The sequence below is a fragment of the Brachyhypopomus gauderio genome, unplaced genomic scaffold (genome assembly GCF_052324685.1).
Source record: "Brachyhypopomus gauderio isolate BG-103 unplaced genomic scaffold, BGAUD_0.2 sc45, whole genome shotgun sequence".
NCBI classification, from domain to species: Eukaryota; Metazoa; Chordata; class Actinopteri; order Gymnotiformes; family Hypopomidae; genus Brachyhypopomus; species Brachyhypopomus gauderio.
In genome coordinates this window covers 1,337,432-1,355,361 of record NW_027506871.1, presented here as the reverse complement: position 1 = coordinate 1,355,361, position 17,930 = coordinate 1,337,432, and the positions used below count along the sequence as shown (strand labels likewise).

General features: G+C 41.2%; 1 protein-coding gene across 6 annotated transcripts in view; it reads right to left on the bottom strand.

The window, feature by feature from the left end:
- The window catches only part of LOC143486724 (ribonuclease inhibitor-like), a 139,079-nt gene extending 123,981 nt beyond the window's left edge, over nt 1-15,098 (bottom strand). For 4 of the 6 annotated variants that reach the window (XM_076986098.1, XM_076986104.1, XM_076986103.1 and 1 more), the window contains exon 1: nt 14,867-15,098. The gene's annotated coding sequence lies outside the window, so the exon portion shown is untranslated. Of the gene's footprint in view, nt 1-9,087; nt 9,143-14,866 lie in introns of all 6 variants that reach the window. The other 2 variants (XM_076986100.1, XM_076986101.1) reach the window with 2 other exon arrangements.
- Nucleotides 15,099-17,930: the final 2,832 nt, after the last annotated feature.

Here is a 17,930-nt window from a genome sequence, read left to right as displayed (position 1 = left end):
GACATACCCTAAAAGACTTGCAGCTGTAATTGCAGCAAAAGGTGGCTCCACAAAGTATTGACTCAGGGGGGCTGAATAATTTTGCACATCGCACTTTTCTGTTTTTTATTTGTAAAAAAAATGTTGATTCATGTATAATTTTCCTTCCACTTCACAATTGTATACCACTTTGTGTTGGTCTTTCACATTAAATTCCAGTGAAATATATTTATGTTTGTGGTTGTAATGTGACAAAATATGGAAAAGTTCAAGGGGTATGAATACTTTTGCAACGCACTGTATATATATATATATATATATATATATATATATATATATATTAGGGTGGGAATCGTTTACTATCTCACGATTCGATTCGATTCCGATTTCGGGGGCCACAATTCAATTCAAAATCGATTTTCGATTCAAAATCGATTTTCGATTCAAAAAACTATTTGATTTAGAAAAATTTCTGCTTAAGTCTATAAAATCTGCATGATCTACTACAGTCTGCTTTGCAAGACAGAATGACAAATACAGAAAATAAAGTGTCTCACATTTAATTAACAAATATAATGTGCTTTGGTAAAATAAAATGCTTTTTGTATTTACCAAAATTCTTGAGCTTCATTTTACAAGCTGTCAGGGATGGCTCGGATGCTGTTCCCCCAGCCGTGGCTAGGGGCACCAGAGTCAATCCCAGACTAAACCGGCGTAACCGTACGTTCTCAGCCAGTCTCTGCTTTCTCTGTGGTTGCTTCTCGTTTGAAGGTGTCTCACCACCTCTCTGTTATGCTTTCTCTTTACTTATTCGAGTATCTCCTGCGTCGCTTCCTGACTCATCTTAAGTTTTCCCAATCCTACATTTCTTCCTATCCGTTTTGCCTTTATTTTTGGGAAGGGTTTTATTTTGCTGCGGCGTCCTTGGTTTCGTTTTCGCGTTGCATTTATCCGCGCTGTTTTTTAGTTACTGTTGTTATTTTGTTTCTTCCTCCCGTCTCACTGCGGTTAACTGTGTAGGTACCATGCTAAACCAGCAGGTGGCAGTACCACTGGCAACACATGGAACAAGCTTGCTTTGACGGAAGTAAGGGTGTGTCTACAGTTCAGGTGTTTAAATACCCTGAACAGCCATTCATCTCTCTCTCTCTGGTTTGACTGACACCGAGGTTAGACCTATTAAAGAGAGGCTCCGCCACTTCTCTCTCTTTGGTTTGACCGACACATAGGTTAGACCTATTAAAGAGAGGCTCCGTAATATCTCTCTCTCTCTGGTTTGACCGACACATAGGTTAGACCTATTAAAGAGAGGCTCCGTAATATCTCTCTCTCTGGTTTGACCGACACATAGGTTAGACCTATTAAAGAGAGGCTCCGTAATATCTCTCTCTCTCTGGTTTGACCGACACATAGGTTAGACCCATTAAAGAGAGGCTCCGCCACTCCTCTCTCTCCGGTTTTCTCTGAGAGCACGCGAACTTTCATACGACTAACAGCAAACAGCTGAAAGTCGTATTACTTAATTAACGAGCCAGAGTTACGGTGTAATCTAACCAGCAACTGATCAACGGTACCGCGACAACAGATTCACCTAACTACTTCAATCAAGCTTGCTAACGCAGCCACACGGACTGAAACAAAGGCGATCAATTCCCTGTTGTTAAACCGTGAACGAGACTCTCATTCCTGGACGATTCCCCAGCACACCTGGACAACGTCGTTTAATCAACGAGGAGCCTGCGGTGGAAATTCCCTCCTAATTCCAGGAGAATTCAGGGAGGACGACAAAACCCCAAATCCTCAACACGTGAGACTCTTCCCGCTGGGCATAGTTCATCAAAGGGCATAGTTATTTGAACTACAGAGTTAACTAAGTTTTTTTTGTTAATACATTCTGAATGTTTGTGTTTAACTTTATTTTCATAAACTTCGTTAAGATTTGTACACACAAGTTCTCCACCTGGCATGCAATCTCCATGTTTTATCTTCTGAATATTTGACAACTTGTAGTCTCCATTCTCAGACACACTACATTAATTTTTAGTTAGTAAGCCAGCGCCATTACTCTTTGTTCTGACCACGTTGGAATAAACCAGCTGAGCTCATTAACATAGTCGCGCTGCTCTACTGTTTAAAGTCGGCGCCATTTTAGTTGCTTTGTTCTCCATAGGAGAACTGAGATTACAACTCCGCCTCCTCACACGCGCACAAGCGCGCACACTTACTCCTCCCCTTTTTTTACACACACACACACACACACACACACACACACACACACACACACACACACTAGATACTGAGTCTTCACTGTAAATATACTGACCCATGTTGATGCTCTTTGTGTTTTAGAATAGTTGGTTTTAAATAAATGTATCATTTATTTTCACCAAATTGTCTGTGTTGATGTCATTCAAAAGTGGTTGTTGCCAAAACCTCCAAAGAATTCATTGTTAAATCCTTCAGATACCGAACCATTAATTACCCTTAGTTGATAACTAAACTTGTGGTTCTGGTATAATTAGAATATGAGACTGATTTCTAAATTAATGAGACTGATTAATAATTAAGGTAAAACAAAGTATAACTACTTTAAAGGATTAGTAGGTGAAACCCCTACAACTGTTATTTTTCCCGGGTTGTATTTTGCGCGTTGTTTTTTGTTTCTATTTGCTCCATGCCCTCACGGTTTTGGTTTCTATTCTCTTGCGCGTTGAGTCTCCCGTGTTGTTTTGTTTGTTTGTTCTGGGTCGCTGTGCGCGTTTCCCTCTCACTAATACATGTGACGAGTGTCAAACGTCTTGCTTTTGCGAGCCGGCACTCGTGTCCACCCTTCTCTATATTATTTCACTCGTGTCCACCCTTCTCTATATTATTTCACGCTGTGTGTACGTTCCCGTGCTCACCGCGTTACACACACCTTGCACAAGAGCTACATTGTGTCAAGTTCGGTCTTCCCTGGCATTCGTAAATACCAAAATGAACCCATATTTTTGCCTTAAATGAAGACGGAACAGGTTGAATATCTCTTTCCTCAGAATATCTCTTTGTCCCAGAACCTGCTACGTAAAGTCTCACGTAATTTTGTAATTACGTAACGCGACTTAGAATCGATTTTGGGACATTTAAAATCGATTCTGAATCGTAGTAAATGAGAATCGATTTTTGATATATGAATCGATTTTTTGGCACACCTCTATATATATATATATATATATATATATATATATATATATATATATATATATATATATATATATATGTTTAACTTGGAAGTACATTGAGGTATCCCTCACTTACTCATTTAGAACATTCACAGGCTTTCTGATGGTGATCAGTAACTAAAAGTTTAAAATGGTTTAGTGTTCCCAGCGCGCTGAGCTTCAGCGTTTCCTGTAGTGAATTCCAGCTCGCTGGTGCACTGTAGCTAAAAGCAGATTTTCCCAGTTCACTAATAACTCTCGGTACTTTACAGGTTGATTAGAGATCTGGGTGAGTGAACACTGTGCGCGTCTGGCTGCCGCTGCTCTCCGGTATAATACTGTATTGTTCGATTGTGATGTTTTTGTCCTCTGTTGATAAACCACGGTTACCCTAAGACAAGTGCCACTATGCGGGTGAGACAGTTGTACATCTGGTCTGCTTTTACTGTCCTATCGCTTCTCTATCAGCCGGTGGCACTTCTCCAATACACCGCAGCTGAACTCCTGCGGCTTCGCCTTCACAACTCCGTACCTCCACCTGCAGAGCTGTTCTTTCACCCGGACGTCATTTTTCTGCCTCGCCCGAGGTACATTCATCGTGGATCTCGCTGGAATTTTTATTCCGGCCGGCGTCCAAACCATAGCGCGCTAGCTAGCTTAGCCAGATCGGCTAACGCTCCCGACAAGCGCGACCTCACCACCGCTAAGTTTGGTCTTCTCAACATCCGCTCACTTACGAGCAAGGGTCATCTCGTGCAGGATTTCCTCAAAGACCGTGAACTGGACTTTCTTTGTTTAACGGAAACCTGGCAACAACCCAATGACTTTTCTCAACTAAACGACTGTACCCCTCCGGGGTTTGTTTATGTTTCTCAGCCACGAAGCGTAGGTCGCGGAGGTGGTCTCGCGATATTACACCGCGAGAACTGGAAAGTCCTCTCAGTTCCCGTCCCTGCTTTCAGTTCAATGGAATGCTTGGCGTGTGAACTGACCGGACCCTCACCTACAATCATCGCCACAATCTACCGTCCCCCTAAACCGCACAAGGATTTCCTTACGGAGCTGGCCTCACTACTAACTCATTTATCCACCCGGTCACCAAATGTGATATTGTTGGGGGATTTTAACATACACATGGACTGCAGTCATCTTCCTCTAACTAAAGACTTCTCCTCTTGCCTCGAAAATTTCAGTTTCAGTCAATACATAAATTTTCCTACCCACACAAAAGGACATACACTGGACTTAATATGTTGTTCTGGTCTCATCCCTTCTAACTGCGCAGCTGCTGATCTCCATATAACTGACCATTTCCTACTTACTTGTAACTTTTCACTCTGTCTGTCCAAATCCAAACCATCACGTTACATTGCCTTCAGGAATATCAAAAACATTAATTCAGATGTTCTCACCACCAGCCTCGACAACATTCAACACCCAGTCTTTTCATCCCCACCCGATGAATTGACTACTCACTACAATTACACTTTAACCAGCATCCTGGACTGTCTGGCCCCAGTGAACACCCGGACAGTTTCTTTCACTCACTCTGCCCCATGGTTCACCCCTGAACTCCGATCACTGAAAGCTAAAGCCCGTCAGCTCGAAAGACTCTATAAAAGATCCGGTCTCACTATACATAAGGAAATGCACAAAACCCACATTATATATTACAAGGACAAAATCTCCCAAGCAAAATCTACATACTACTCAGGTTTAATTGATACTAACAAAGGGAACACTAAAACATTGTTTCACCTAGTCAACACATGTCTCCAACCTACAGCCCCCCTACCCCCACACTTTTATTCAACAGCCTCCTGTAATTCACTAATGACATTTTTCCATGAAAAAAATTGTAAAATCCACCACCACATCATTAATCCTCTATCTCCTCCACCTCCACCCCCTACACCACTCTCACAGTCACTCTCTCTTTCCTGTTTTCAACTCCCTGACTCAGCCTATATTTCTGATGCTATTATTCTAAACCATCCTCATCCCAGCTGGATCCCCTCCCCACAGTCTTAGTCAAGTCCTGTATCTCCTCTCTGCTCCCCCTCATTACTGCTATTATACATTCACTCACTTAAATCTGGTATTGTCCCTTCACTTTTCAAAACAGCAATAATTACTCCAATTTTGAAAAAACCCGGCTTAGATCCCAATAACTTTAATAACCTCCGCCCCATTTCTAACCTCCCCTTCCTCTCCAAAATTTTGGAAAAAATTGTTGCAACACAACTCAACTCTTATCTTTCCCTAAATCACCTATATGAAAAATTCCAGTCTGGTTTTCGCCCCCTCCACAGCACGGAGACTGCCCTTATCAAAATCACAAATGACCTCCTTATGACTGCTGACTCTAATTCTTTCTCCATTTTGATTCTCCTTGATCTGACTGCAGCTTTTGACACCATTTCCCACACCATCCTTTTAAATAGATTATCTTCCGTAGGCATTAACCATATCACACTCAACTGGTTTCACTCTTATCTCTCTGGCCGCACACAGTTCATACAACTTAAATCCTTCAGGTCTCAGTCCTCTCCGGTTTCTTCTGGTGTACCCCAGGGGTCTGTCCTGGGGCCCCTCCTTTTCATCATCTATCTGCTACCCCTTGGAAATATATTTCGCACATTTAACATTGATTTCCACTGCTATGCGGATGACACCCAGCTCTACATAGTAAGAGCCTAGCTCTCCATTCCCTCCCTCATCCCTCTCCAATTGTCTGTCTGAAATAAAAACCTGGTTCTCCTCTAATTTCCTTAAACTAAACTCTGATAAAACAGAAATATTGCTCTGCGGTACAAAATGCACACTATCCAAAGTTCACAGTTCCTCTATCCTGATTGACAGCTCCATAGTCTCCCCTTCACCACAGGTTAAGAGTCTGGGTGTCATCTTAGACAGCACTCTTTCATTTCACTCCCACATTAGCAATATAACCCGGGCTGCGTACTTTCATCTCCGCAACATCAATCGTCTACGTCCCTCCCTCACCCCACACACTGCCTCTATTCTTGTTCACAGCCTCGTTACCTCCCGTATTGATTACTGCAACTCTCTCCTTTATGGCCTTCCTCAAAAGTCCCTCAATAAACTTCAACTGGTTCAGAATGCAGCCGCATGTATTATCTTTAGAACGCCCTCATCTCACCACATCTCACCTATCCTCAAACAACTCCACTGGCTACCGGTTAGATTCAGAATACATTTTAAAATCCTCTTATATACATTCAAGGCACTCCACAATCTGGCTCCACCATATCTCTCAAACCTCCTCACTATCACATCTTCCTCCCGCTCCCTCAGATCCTCCTCCTCCACTCATCTATCTGTGCCACCTGCTCGTTTGAGTACTATGGGGTACAGAGCTTTCAGCCGCTCTGCTCCCAAACTCTGGAACGCTCTCCCGCCAGACATCCGCAATATAGATTCACTCCCTCTTTTCAAAACACGACTTAAAACTCACCTGTTCAACATCGCTTACTCCCAATGACCTCTTTGTCTGTTTTTTGTTTAGGTATGTGTTGTTTTGGTACTGTATGTGCTAGGGATGTCCCGATCCAGCTTTTTGAACTTCCGATCCGATACCGATATTTATTTGCACTTCCGATCCGATACCGATATCGGCCGATACCAATACCGGCCTATCCGAGCATGTATTAAAGTTTAAAGTTATTTAGCCAACTTACTTTGTTGTCAAACTCATGTTGAAAAGCGTTTTACTCTTGATAACAAGTAGCCAGCTGAATTAGGTGTGTTTGAATAATACACAATGGTTGGTAAGGAGAAACTGACCTGTTTATTTAGCAATTAATAAACTCAAAAACTATTAAATAACAAACAGAAATAGCATCAGTAAACCAAAGATTAAAAAGCCACAAGTGCAAATAATATTGTAAATTATATTAAAAAAGCAAAACACACAACCTGAGTGGAAAATAGTCTATTAACAAATAGTCTATTAACATTAACATCCATCAGTGCTCTTGAACAAGTGTAAACCAAAGCTTTAAAAAATCCGTGCACATATCGTAAACTAATTAAAAGCAAAATGCCTTCTACTCCACACTTTGCTGCTCCATCCCCATCTATACACTCCCTTCAATTCAAACGTTTCTGCCAGTGTTAGTTGTGTAGGACCTTTCTTTTTGTCTTCGGTTTTCTTTAGAAACTCGTCATGTTGTTTATGGTGGTATTTCGCTAAATGCTTGATTAGATTGGTTGTATTAAAAGTTCTTACAGCTTTACCACCACGCTTGACTTTACTGTGGCATATGTTGCACTCTACCTCTTCGTCTTTGTCATCCTTTAAGGTAAAATAATCCCACACACTGACATTTTTACCGATAACTTCAAATTTACACGGCGGTCCTAACGGTTAGGAGCTAAATTGGGGAGACGCTATGCTCGTGTGCTGAAGGTGTACTGGAAAATGCAGACCGGATTTTACTCTCACTGGCAAAACCACAGCAAAAACTGGAATGGATTATCTAAATGGGTGCGCTGGAAAACCTGGATTGGACTAAAAAAAAAAAAACTGGATCGGGAGTCTGGATCGACATTTTCTCGTGCCCGCCGATCCGATACCGATACGCATTTTTTGCTAATATCGGCGGCCGATCCGATCCAAATATCGGATCGGGACAACCCTAGTATGTGCTGCATGTTTTCTAATTTCTTGGAAAGTGTCCCTGGGTGTCCTGAAAGGCGCTTGAAATAAAATGTATTATTGTTATTATAGGTGATCCAGTCACTGGAGCAAGTCTGATAATTATTGTTATTTATGAAAATCAGAGAAGATATATAAGCTGGCAAGTGGCAAGACAGTGATTTAAAAATAAAAATTAGCCAATGTGATTCTCTTCGTGCAGCTAGAGAGGACCAACCAACTCTATCATATAGTCTGCAGTGGTGAGTATTATACGGGTCACCAGTAATAAACCTCAGAGCAGAATGATAGGGTTTTAAGAGCGCTGGCGGACACTTTTCTATAAATTACATCACCATAATCCAGGACTGACAGTATGGTTGCCTCCACTATTCTTTACCTAGCGTGCATGGGCAGACATGATTTTTTTCTGTAAAGGAATCCAAGCTTTTGTCTGCATTTAATGGAGAGTTTGTTAATATGGGATTTAAAAGAAAGTTTTTCATCCAGCCAGATGCTGAGATATTTATATTCACTGACATGATCAATACTGGATCCTGTCAGGGTAGAAATAGTTTTAAAATTTAAAACCTTATTTGAAAATTTGAAAAACAGCATAAACTTAGTTTTATTAGCATTTAAAATCAACTTGAGTTTAAAAAGAGCAATCTGTAAGGTGTTAAAAGAATGTTGAAGTTTTTCTAGTGCAGCATTTGCAGAATCTGCTGAGCAGTATAAAATTGAGTCATCTGCATAAAGGTGTAATTTGCAGTCTAAGGTAGAGGCGGCAAGGTCATTGATAAAAATATAAAATAATACTGGGCCCAAAATTGAGCCCTGTGGGACACCTTTTGTTATAGACTGTAGGTCTGATTTTTGGTTACCGAGAGACACACATTGCTTCCTGCCAGAAAGGTAATCCTGGGCCCACAGGGATGCATCATTACTAAAACCAATCTTGTGTAAGGAAGCTATTAGTAAATCATGATCTACAGTATCAAAGGCTTTAGTGAGATCAATAAAAATAGCAGCACAGTACTTTTTTCTGTCTAAGGCCAAGTAAAGATCATTTAAAACCAGCGTGGTTGCAGAGATGGTGCTGTGTTTTTCTCTGAAGCCGGATTGATAGCTGGACAGGACAGAGTTTTCATATAGATAAGACTTGAGCTGGTTATTCACTAGGGATTCTAAAATTTTAGATAAACAACACAGTTTTGAGATTGGTCTGTAATTATTAAGATCTGTCACCTCACCACCTTTATGCAGAGGAACAACATGTGCTGTTTTCCAGATACTGGGAATTCTGCAAGATAAAAGAGAGAGATTTAAAATATATGTAATATGCTCTAAAATGACTGGGGTTGCCAGACGCAATAGGTAGGGGTTAGTGGTGCACGATATGACGATATAAAATCGTGAATGGCGATAACTAGCGGAGAATCGCAGGCGATCTACCAAATTAGAGAAATCGTATAGATCGCCTTTGCCAATCAGCGCAATGACTTTTTTATACTGGTTCCCACCGATGCGTCAGACGTAGGGCGTATGACTGACCAGTCACAGCGAACTGTGCGTCTTCCACGCCTCCATGTTGTGTTTGTAAAAACTAAAAACTGCGTGGACAACGACGGCTGAAAGCCAAACCGAGGAGCTGGTAACAAAGAGGAAATCCACCTCTGTAATCTGAAATTGATTCGGTTTTTCTTCCACTGACCAAGACCAAACTAGAGTGATATGTAAAGTGAGCAAAGAACACGTGAAAACGTCCGATCCCAGTACAACAAATTTATTCAATCACTAGACGTAGACAACCCAAGTAATATGCCGAAAGTGAAACAATGCAGGCAGCCGCCTCACAAGTGACCATAGTGCGCGACTCGGCCACACCTCGCGCGAACGATATGTGGTAGTATAAAGAAACATCCCTCAAAAACAGGGGAAGGAACATTTACTTGACGAAGTTTAATGTTGCTTTGTGTTTCGCATTTGAAAAGTGCTGGAATTTAGGCTAAAGTACTTGAAAATGGTTGAAATTGTAACTACTTCGTTTCACAACAAATATCTATTTGACTGAACAGTTCTCTTGTATTACGTTATAATTCCAGGACGAAACATGAGAGAACGTGAAGACGTTAAGATTGGGCGTTTTGAAAATAAACCACCATTAAATAATGTGATTAAAAAAAAATTTTTTTTATTTTATATCGAATCATTTCGACTATATGTATAAATATTTACCTTTAAGTTTAATGTGCTGGGAAATATTTAGTACAATAGTGCACTTTAACAGTGTAAGGAACTGCGTGACGCAGAGCAGGGAGGCGGACACAAACGCTGAGGAGAGCGAGATTTATTGAATGGACAGATAAATACCGGACAGGGGTCATAACAGGTAGGCAGTCCGAACATGAAATATAAACGGGCATGGTGGCACAAAGAACAAAACAAGGCAGGGGAAACAAAGACTAGGCTGAATATACTTACGACGAAGACGAAACAGAAACAGTTAAATCCACTAGAGCACGAACGAGGCAAGAGAATAAACAGGTAAGTAGCACAAAATAACCGATACCGACATGGGAGACACGGGGACTAAAAATACATTGAACCAGACTAGAAACAGGCAGGGTTGCCAGGTCCTACAAAAATATCCCGCACAAAGTCAGTGTAAAACCCGCCCTTCAGCAGCCTAAACTAGCCCAAAGTAGTTGGGGGGGGTGGGGGGGTGGCGAGTGTTTAAAATGGAGACAAATTAAGTATTATATCGCGATCGATTCTTTGTGTTGACTTGTAACCCCCGTGGTGGCCCAACTCAAAAGTTGCCCAAAAAACCGCACCCCGCGACCCCAGAATTTTTACCCGCGGCTGGATTTTCAAACAAGCCCAATTTGGCGTGAAAAACGCAAACCTGGCAACTATGGAAACAGGTGAAGACAATAACGACATGGGCGTGGCAGACGTGGGGAAACCATAGAAACACACAACAAGGCGGGCTCAAGGAGCAGGGAACAACAGACACGAGGAACAGGGAAACGGAGTGACAGCTAGGAGAGGGGGGCGTAGCCCTACATGACAGTGTCACGTGTGTTGTTTACATTTTTTGTTTACAATGTTTGCACATGGAAAATTGCAATATCATTCATTTAAATCTGCTTAAAAAGAAAGCTTTGTAGCCCCAATTTTTTTTTGGATGGAAGATTGTGATAAAAAATCAAAATCGTGATTTTATGAAAAAAATCGTGATACTATTTTTTTCCCCATATCGCCCACCCCTAGTAGGGATCCAGACCGTCCTCACCTATTGTTTTTCGGGGATTAATAGAAGAAAGGGCTTTAGCTATTACATAAGGGGAGCAGGTCTGGAGAGTGAAGATATGGTGATTCTGGGAAGCAATAGTAGTGACAGTAGGCTGATCCACAGGCACGTTTATGTCAATGTTTCTTAAAATCTGACCAGCTACAGCAAAGTGTACATTAAAAGCTTGACACAGTTCTTGTTGGTCAGAGATCATGTTATTGTTAACTAGAATTTTAGTTGGATTTTGTTTGGAGTTATGCTTGAGTGAGTTAACCGCTTTCCAGAAATCCCGTGGGTTTGTGGAGATAGATATTTGGCTGACAAAATACTCTGATTTAGCTTTTCTGGTTTCAAAAGTGCATTTGTTTCTCGGTTTCCTAAAAGTAAGCCATTTTTCACTTTCTCCTGTGCATCTGGCAATAGACCAGGCTTTGTTTCTTGACTGTAGCAGTGAGGAAATTTCACCTGTAAACCAGGGACTAGATCTATCTCTTATTTGCAGTTTTTTGTAGGGTGCATGTTTATTTGCCACTGAGAGGAAGGAATTTCTAAAATGTTCCAGAGCTTCATCCACATCTGAACTTTTGAAAGTTGAGTGGATATTGCTCACTGCTAAGTCAGAAAGAAAAGCCTGTTCATTAAAATGTTTAAAATATCTTCTAACCACCATCCGAGAGCCTGTTTGTATCTTTGAACTGTTTCTAATGCATCCGATCGGGCAATGATCACTGAAACCAAGCTCCAAAACTCCAGAGGCAGTGATTTTTTTCTTTCTATTCAAAAAAGCTAAGTCGATCAGAGTAGATTTGAGAGGGTCCTTTAGGTTTGGACGAGTTGACTCAGTGATCAGCTGTGAGAGGATAAGATTGCCACAAACTTCTTTTAAATGATCGGATGCATTAGAGAACCAGTTCAGATTAAAATCCCCTAGGACCAGCATTTCAGAGGTTGTATAGTGTGATAAAAGCTCTGCTAAATCATCTGTTGCAGAGGATGGCGCAGAAGGAGGCCTGTAAATCCCTATTAAAATAAAAGAGTCATTTTTTCCTGGGGATACCTTTAATGCTAAAAACTCAAAACACTTTTCTTTAGACATAGTCTTTAAAACTTCCACTTCAATGCTATTTTTCATAAAAACGGCTACTCCACCTCCCCTTGATTTTCTATCTATTCTGTATAAAGTGAAGTTTTGTATTGCTACTTCTGTGTCACTTACAGTTTGCCTGAGCCAGGTTTCTGTTAGGATTAAAATATCAGGATCAGCCTGAGCAATAAGAATTTTCAATTGATCCATTTTATTTTTCTGAAGAAGGCTTCTTATATTTAAGTGGAGAATTCCAAGACCTTTTCTATTTTTAAAACTGTTAAGATCATTAAAAGGGGCTATTGAGGATTTAGTAAGGGGACACAATGGGAGTGGAGAAAGCTCTACGTAAATTAAGTTGTTTGTATTGATAAAATTGTTAAAATGATCTTTCTCTTTGTGTTTTTGTAAAGTGCTGGTCCTAGGTTTACACACAGTAATTATTGGAAAAACTAAATTAGTACTCTCCTTCTTAGGCAGTTAGCAGTGAATGACTCGATATGCATATTACTATTACGAGTGCTATCATATCGCTTGTGTTTTTCAGATTTCATATGAGAATCCAACGCTTTACAGCCCATTGTACCAAGTTTGAATGTTTTTCGGCAAGTTCACATCGCGCCTCATACGAATCACTGGAAGGTTTCAGCCAGCCACAATATGTTTTCATCCTCCAGCCACTTCACTGAATAGACATTTACCCATGTCTGCATCCTTGTATTGTTGTTCCCGCCGCAGCCCTCAAATAAGAAAAGCAGCTTGTGCAGCTAAAGCATCGTCTGCTGTTTCCACCTGTTAGGTGACGTACTACTGCCATTAGGCGGAGTATACGGCCGTGGCGGAATGATAATTATTGTGGGATATACATCGGTAAAATAAAACAGAAAAACTGAGCAACACACTTATTTAATGCCTCCCCTCCTAACATTCCAGACATTTTAAGACCTTGAATATGTAAAACTAAATTTAAGACATTTTAAGACTTTTTAACGACCCGCGGGTTCCCTGCCAGTTGACTAAGAAACGTGATATAATATATATATGATATAATATATATATATGATATAATAATATCATCCACACTGAAATAGAGGAGAGCTGAAGAAAACCTGAGGAGTACTGACGCTATGTGTGCTGGAGCCCAGCACACAGAGATCAGTCACTGTGTGTGTGTGTGTGTGAGAGAGAGAGAGAGAGAGAGAGAGAGAGAGAGAGAGAGAGAGAGAGAGAGAGAGAGAGAGAGAGGAGCACAGCTCTGGCCTCTGTAGGAAGGGACTGGCCAATCACAGATCGTGAAGACTCAATGAGAATTGTCCTTTAGCACGAGCACAGATATTGACATGTTTTACTCGTATGACGTACTTGTCAAAAATGCTTCATCCATCTGAAATGAGTATCTGGACCAGCCCTAAGTTTTTGTATTAGGCTATAGTGTACATTTTTGTTTTAGTGTGCATTCGTTTTAGTGTACATTTTAGTGTTTAGTGTGCATTTTTGTTTCTACAGTTTCTAGGATACTTGTGCATTACAACCTAGTATTCTAGTTTTCTTCCAAAACGTCTGCCACACACACACACACACACACACACACACACACACACACACACACACACACACACACAAGTTAAAGTTAACAAAGCAAATTCAGACATCCCAAGTCTCCCGGAAGCTGAGGGAGTCTCCCGCATTTCGGTAGTGTCTCCCTGATACCCGCGAGTAACATATAATCTCCCGGAATTCAGAACGAGTGACCCACACAAACGCGCACACGATTTTTTCTCTAATCGCGAGTGGGAAGGAGAAACACAGAGATAACCCCCCCCCCCCCCCCCCCATCTTTCACTTGTAGTTACCAAACCGGGTAGAGAGATGAACTTTATAACTTCCTGCAGCTTAGATTCTATTCATTTTACATTTACATTTATGGAATTTGGCAGACGCCCTTATCCAGAGCGACTTACATTTTTATCTCATTGTTATACAAGTGAGCAATTGAGGGTTAAGGGCCTTGATCAGTGGCACCTGAGTCATGGCCTCAGGTCTGGGAATGAAACCCACGACCGGGCGGTCACAAGACCAGTTCCCTAACCACCAGACCATGACTGCAGTATTCGGTTGTAATGTGTTGTCTTCTCCTGCGTGTGGATATTTATTACCGTTTTGCTCTGTTCACATCGCACAGTTATAAATGCACGATGAACTGAGATGTTGCAGCACGCGCATCATCTTCGCCACTCAGCCGCTCGTGCAGCGCGTGACCGCACCCAGTTTCCGTTACATTTACAAACGCGTAACGCCCGTTACTCTACACGACAGTAAATGTATTTAATCATATTGATTAATAATGACCATTACAAGATACCAAACAACATCCCTGTTTAAACAACAACCCCGTTAAAGTCGCTTTTCTGAGTTCAGAACCATAATTAATATTCTGTGATTAAGGAACATTTGGTCTAAACGCGGTTAATGTCCCTCAAACTCCAGCCGCGGTATCAATATGGATCTATAAACTAACGTATCACACCTCCGTTACACATTAACGTGAACTGTAATTAATGACAGTTATGTGACTCCGATTTATATTTTGTTGTTAAAAATGAAATAAAAATGTCGAAGAAAATGAAACATGGAGGTGAACTCACCCAACTCTGCGTCGCCAGGAACAGAGAAACTTTCAAGGAGTTCAGTCAAAATAAACCTGTAACCTCGCAAATTACCTTGAAAACGCTGAACTGTTTAAAATTGTATTTATCTTATGAAAACTCCGACTGTTATAGTGAAGGAAAACCAACCGCTATGTTTCTGTTTTGAACAGAGTGAACGTCGTACTTTCACTTTAGGAGTCAGAGAGTTTCTAGGAGTCTAGATCACTCACTCTGGAACCATTTCCGGGTCAGTCCGAGAGTTTCTAGGAGTCTAGATCACTCACTCTTGAACCACTTTCGGGTCAGTCAGACGCGCCACAAATATCACATACTTTAGCAATACAGTATGAACATACTGTACACAGTATTATCCATAATACCGATTTAGTCGTAAAGCACATGTAAAGGACCATTCGAGACAAGATGTGGGGTTTTTCCTTTTAAAGGAAGTAAGTGAGTGAGAGTTCGGGGGTGTTGGACGCTGAGTGTGTTTACAGCAGTGATGGTAAAAGTGGAGCTTTTGGGAGATTGAATCAAATGAACCAATTGATTCGGGAAATGATTCGATCTTGTGAAACGTTTGAATCATCACACGCCACGGTGACATCTAGTGGGCGACCAGGGGGCTATTCCACGAAGCAAGCTTATGAAAGCGGCGCTTATTAGAGTGAGCCTCGCTTGAGTTAGCCAAACAGTTCACTTCCGTCTAGTTCCGTTCCACTAACGAAATCCAGACAACCTGTTCCCGCTAATTCAAGCCCGGCTTTTGAAATCGGCGATCATGCGCGTGCACACAGTATTTACACAGCCTCACTAATCGATATTCGAAAAGGCAAGAAAATGTCGAAAGAGCTGAAGGAACGAGCAGCTTTTTTGCTTCTTCTGCTTAACATGAGCTACTTATACGTCTGTATGAGGAATATAAATACATTATTACGAAGAAAGGCAACACGTCCTGTATTTATAAAGTCAGATAAGCTGCTACTGGTGGTGGGGCTCCTGTAGCAGCCCTCACTCCTGCAGAAGACCTTGCTTTGGAGCAAAACAGCGGACGCCCCATCATTGTGGGAATTGAAGGAGGAACATCATCTGATCCCGTCTGTCCTCATGATACACAGCCTTATGTTAAAGGTAGGTTCAGTTGTTTCTCAGATTTTACATTTTTGTTCTTACAGGCTACATCGTAGTATTATTGTATACTTGATGACTAAAATTTTACAGTCGTGGGGGGTGTGCTGACTCTTTTGGACCCTCCTGTATTTGACAATAATGATAGCTGAACCCTGAGGACCGTTAACATTTATGTGTCTTAATTTGTTGTTTGCAGGGGGAGATTGCTGGACCATCCAGGATGGTACAGTGTCTGCCTGTTCAGAAAGGCCAGCTGTAAGGCGTGTGTGTCTATGTATCTGTCTGTTAATGTGCTGTGTGATCTCATGATTTGTGTTGTGTTGTCCAGAGCTCACACCTCTCAAGAGAACACGTGAGTAGTAGTTATGCAGTTCAACATGAATAAATACTTCTCAATCTTGACTATACTTCTGTCTTGAAGGAACCTAAGATTAGTGAGATCTACAAAAGGTACTTAAAAAGATGTATTTGCAAAAATGTCTCACTTTAATATGCTTGTCGCCTTTGGCTTGCTCACTGGGGGCTAGGACTCGGCACTTGTAAAGCTGCTTTGTGACAACAACTGTTGTAAAAAGCGCTATATAAATAAAATTTGATTTGATTTTGATTTGTTTTAGCCAGCCAAGTAAATCAAAGTTTCTTCTGTCCACAGGCTCAGCAAGACAATCAATAAATTTCTCTTTCCAAAAAAAAGGTGTCTTGTTTTGTGTTAATGAACAAATGCAAACAAAATATTCCCTTAACTAAAGTAAGTGTTTGCATACATGTCCCTCATAGCTCTACCATCCATGTGGTCTGCAATTAAAATGTCTTCTTCCCATTGCTCCAACTCCACTCTTGGCATTACTCCTTTTTGCAGTATTGCCACATTGTGCAAAACTGCACAGGCTGCTTTAATGTCACAGGCTCTCTCAGGGGTCACTCTGAGATGGCGCAAGCAGTTAAATCTGCTCTTTAACTGTCCAAATGCCATCTCAATGCATGCCCTTGTCTTTGAATGTGCATGAACCTCCTCTCTGCATCTGTTGTAGGGTCTGCATATGGGGTAAGGAGAAAAGGTTGGCAGGGGTAACCCCTATCCCCAAGCAGTTAGCCAGGAAAAGCATCTACGATTATAAGGAGAAGAGTTAAACACTGAGGCCAAATCTGCACTATTTTGTGTGGTTGGAGTATTCTTACCTTGGGCAAACCTCTGTGCCAGTGAGGAGGCACGAAATATTGTGCACCAAGCCGGGCCATTTTGCCTCAATGTTGGAGAATAGAAATTGGCTGATGCAAACCATCTAGAACAATGGCAAAAGTGACAAAGGGTGAAAGTTGTTCAAACCGATGGAGCGACATGCTATACAATTTCTGTTGGGTAGGCAAAACTTGCATGTACCTGTACATTGATGCTGTGAAATGATTTTCAGTTCACATAGTCTGCTTCCATGGGTCCAGATGGAGCCTTTATCCTGATGTGAGTGCAGTCTATAGCACCAATGACATTTGGAAATCCTGGAGAATTCAATTTATTTTGAATTGAATGAATTTTAGCATGAAATAGTTGATTAAGATGAATACAAAGCACTTCGGTAAGTGCACTGGATAAGAGCGTCTGTTAAAGTCATATACATTTAACTCCAAGTTACTGATCAAACCAACACTAATTCTCATGAATACATACCAGCTGTTCTGAAAAAGGTTGGGAAGGATGCCTCTCTGACCAGGGAATTTGATGAATATATTAAAGAAATGCTTAAGCGCAAGGTAAACCTTTCGAATTTCGCGGCAGACAGTTGCCTTACTAAGATATTCTGCATCCCCAATGCTGTACAGAAATGCATGACTGGCAAAGAAGTGCAAAGCGATACAGACTGTTTGGGGTTTGGTAAGAGCTTTACTACGTCTAGTGTTCTTCTCAATATATGGCCCCAGTAATTTACAAAGA